A 4,506-nucleotide genomic window follows, 5' to 3' on the forward strand; every position below is an offset into this window, starting at 1 on the left:
TCACTATTTTCACTTTTGCAGCTCTTGAGCTCCTCCACTCTCTATCTACACCCAGGTTAGACATGGATGCTTCCACAGCCTCTGCATCTGCAGCCACATCCACCCCTTTGTCACGCTTCATCCTCTTCCTCCAGGACACCAAATACAAAGGGAAGTTGGACCTCCACACCTTTTTTACTCGTCTCCCTGACCTTGATGCCATAGTTGCCCTTCACATGGATGCATTTGCCGAGATTTTTGCGTTCATGGAGGAGCACATCATAAAATATTCTGTATCTATCCCCCCACATGTAGGGATCTGGGTGCCTTGCGATCTTTTGCGCTATATACACAAAGGTGATCGCCCATTCTCCAAGCGGTTGCAACGATTCCAAGAAATTGCAACCGATACAGGCCATTACTTGGACGAGCAAGCCCCAGGGGTGTCAGCGCTCAAGAAGCGCAAGTTGGGGGTGGAGTACCTTTCTCGGCTCGCAACATTTATCTTCTTGGTGGAAGGAAAGGCACACCGGCTCGAGTACCCTAGGGGTCTGGAGGAAGTGGTTGAGAAATCCATAGTTGCGGCTGGCCCTAGTGACACTCCAGTGCCACTACCACTTACGGATGTGGCTATCCGAGAGGTAGAAATCAGCCGCTTCTCCTCAGTGTTAGTGGATGGGAAGGAGTATGTGTTCCAGCATGATTTGGAGAAAGCAGTTGGCCTGCGCATGGATGAATGCTTGAGCGTGCTATGCAACAGCACCAAATGTCCCTTAGACAATACGCCAGATGCCCTAGAAAGCAAGCTCTTGCCAGATGGGGACTCTGTTGCTGACACTATTGCAGTTGTATGTGCGGAGGTCCTGGAAGCAGATCAATTGCATGTGGCCGATGAAGAATTCCAAGCCACGCAAGCCAAGGTTGAGGCTGCTAGGATGTCTATGCCATTATGCAACCTCCCATCTGATGATCCAAAGGTCGTATCTGTGGTGCATGGGAGCATTGACTTGGATGCAAAGGGCAACAGGGAGGAGGACGACAAGGAGCAGGAGGTAAACTGTATCCTAAATTTCATGTTACTATTTTATCCTTCATTGTCTTTTTTCTCAACCTTCATCGGTTTATAACAGGATGTCGTGGAGGTTGATGATTTTGCTGCAAGGATGGGTGGCAAGCGGACGGGATTTGGACCTCAAGCTTCCCTTGCGCATTACCTAGGACAACTCCCCCATGGCGATGTGGCCATTATCCATAATGAATTTACTCCCCAAGCCCATTTTATGACTTGGTCGTTAAAAGTTTGAGCAAGTTTTTGTGTTTGAGCACCATTGCTCAAAGTGCGCATCAAGTGTTCCTAGTGCGTAGATCCCTTGTATGCACAGCGTTTGGCACGGCTTTCATGGTAAAGTGCTTGCCCAGATAGGGATACATGCTTCCATTGGCTCAACTGACCCAAAGGCCATAGCGCAGTCCCTCTTGACTCGGGAGTTGCCTTACGCGCAAAATAGGCGCCAGGAAATGGTCAAAAAAATTATGAACTCCTCAGATACATGATGTAAAATCATCGTTTTGGAAGTAATAAAAAATATTTGAAATTGTCTCTCTATCTTGCAAATTCTTTTGAATGTGATTTGTCAATCTTGAAAATTGTTTCAATTGGTGATATGAAAATTGTTTTGATTAGCGACTTTGTAATTTCAAGTTCTGTATGTAATTTCAGTCAATTTCAGTAAATTTAGGTATTTTATGTTCCCTAGGGGGTAGATAAGCCTACCAAGGGCCAAAAAAAGCCTGGCCACAAGGGCGCGCAAATGGCCCATCCATCAGTTTTGGATGGGCCATTTGCACGCCCTTGTGGCCAGGCTTAATTTTGCCCCTGGTAGGCTAATCTACCCCCTAGGATACTTAAAAAGCACAAATTCATTGAAATGAATTGGTTTTGCATCATTAATTTAGATGCACCCTTTTTATGGCAATTCCAGCATATGTTCACACTCAAGGACACTAGAAAAGGTGAAATCAATTATGAAATGAAGTTTCCAGCACACTAGCACCTGCTTTAGCTCTACCTAGTACACCCCTGCACCAAAAAGTCCAATTACATTGGACATTTGAAAAATCCAAATTAATGTTGCATAGACACTTGGTTTCACAATATGTTATTTTTTTTTAATCCTATAGGGAATTCAAAGCTTGAAATGGCCAAAAAAGGGTGTCCACAAGGATCCATGTAAAATAATGTTGCAAAACCAATAGGTTTTAGTATATTTGTGCTTTTTAAGTACCCTTGGGGGTAGATAAGCCTACAAGGGGCAAAAAAAATCCTGGCCACAAGGGCGCACAAATGGCCCATCCAAAACTGATGGATGGGCCATTTGCGCGCCCTTGTGGCCAGGCTTTTTTTTGCCCCTTATAAGCTTATCTACCCCCAAGGGTACTTAAAAAAGCACAAATTTACTGAAATTGACTGAAATTACATACAGAACTTGAAATTACAAAGTCATTTCATTACAAAGATAATAGACACAGTAGACACAACTGTTGATCATATTGTCATTGGAAAGTCAAATCATTACAAAGATAAGGGCGTGCAATACAAAAAGAGGGGTAACTTCGGCTAATGCTCGAAGTCTCGTCGCAATCGACGTGCAAGCTGCATATCTTTTGGTTGTATTGTCACTCGCTTTGCATGTATGGCGCATAGGTTGGTATCTTCCAACACCGAAATGATGTGGGCCTCTGCAGCTTCTTGAATAGCCTCTAGTGCTATTGATTGCATTATATACTGATTTCCATAGCTTTGAAGCACCTCCTTCACAGTGCGAGCAAAGGGGGCGCGTCGAATCAAAAGCTCAGTCGTCTTCTGGTAGTGGCGGATTTCTGCAAATGCCCTTGCTATTTTCGGCGCCGCTTCGGTTGTCTTCGGGGCACTTGCACATTTGTTGGCGGGCGGCGTTTAGGCTTCTTGAAAAACTTAGACTTGCGCCTGTTTACATGCTTAGGGGCTGGTTCTGCAGCCTCTTCTGATTCTTCCTCTTCCCTTGGATGCCAATCTTGTCAAGTGGGGAGAGCTCCCTGGCCTACAGGCAATGTCTTTCCCCCAACGGCCACCCGGTGTGTGCGCGGTATTTTATCTCGCAGCCATGGTGGCTCACTCTCTGATTCAGTGTCTGTATGGACCACTCGAGTCCTGGATGTTCCTGCTTGTGGCACGAAGGTTGCTCCCTATCGGACTCTGTTGTTTGCTGGCCCTCTTCTTCTCTCCAGCGCTGGGCACGTTGCTTCATTCTCCTTCTAGGTGTTATATCTTGAGGAGGTGGAGATTCAAGAGTCCTCGATGACTCTCGTGCCCTACCACCATGCCCACTACCAGATGAGTTCCTGGAACGGCCAGGCGTTTGTGGCCGTTTTCTTGTGCGTTTAAGCCATGACGGCTTCTCACATCCTTGGAGGGTGTTTTTGTTGGCAGGCGGATGCTCTTTCGCGATTTGTTTGGTGCGTGCCATTTCGTTGGTAAGAGCTCACCTGTTCTTAAGAAATGAGTGGTTTATGAGAGCATGCAATATTTATAAGGGCCCATTTAAAAAGGGCCCTGTTCACACTAATTTTTTTTTAAAAAGTATTATTTTTTAAATAAACATGTCGCTAAGAGTTGGACCCTGCGTTCACGTTTAGTGACTCGCGCAGTATCCACTTTGATCCTTGTCGTACTCTGCATCGCCGCCATGCAGCATGCCTGGTGGGACCTTGCGACATTTGCCACTTGTTGCTATGCTCTTGACGAATCCATTTCTGCACTTCAATAGCAATCTTGGATTGTCGCGCACGCTCCATTGTGAGCTTACGAGCAAATGTTGTGCGAAAAAACCAATTGAACATCTCCTCCAAATAATTGGATTACACCATTCCACCACCATGTCGAGTATTTTTGAAGTACACTCCCCTTGCTCGATAATGAAACTTCTCCATGCCTTGAGTGCTAAAAATTTCAAGCGATCCATACTTGTGCATAAAAAATGCACCATGCGCAAACAAGATATGCTGTTCACCTGAGTAAACGATCCACATTATTAAATAAAAACAATCCCTTGTAATGAATACACCATGTAAAATGACTTACCATGTAATGTGTGATGTTATTTTCACCCCAAGAAAGGGTGAAGACCTTGGTAAAATCCGCCAAGGCTTCTTGAAATGACTGGCGTTGTTCTTCTGTTGTGCTGTTAAGGCCCATAAGCTTTACCATTTTATCAAAATGTGCCTAAACTTGCTTGCGCTTGTTTGCAAGCTCGCCATTTGAATCACTGTCGGTAGTAGCTTTGCATAACTCCTTCCAAAGCTCCCAAAGGTTACCTGCCTGCTGGTTGGAGCTGTTTTGAGCATCATATCGACTTGACTTTCCTTGGGAAACTTTCTTCAAAAAGTGTTTAGCTTTTTGTCCACTCATTGACACTTGTTGAGCAATTTCATGGGCCTCCCCTGTGTTCTTTGCAGCAACGATAGACACATTTCCACCGTGACAGCCAA

The sequence above is a fragment of the Adiantum capillus-veneris genome, chromosome 10 (assembly GCF_014529385.1).
Source record: "Adiantum capillus-veneris isolate H3 chromosome 10, ASM1452938v2, whole genome shotgun sequence".
Taxonomy (NCBI): domain Eukaryota; kingdom Viridiplantae; phylum Streptophyta; class Polypodiopsida; order Polypodiales; family Pteridaceae; genus Adiantum; species Adiantum capillus-veneris.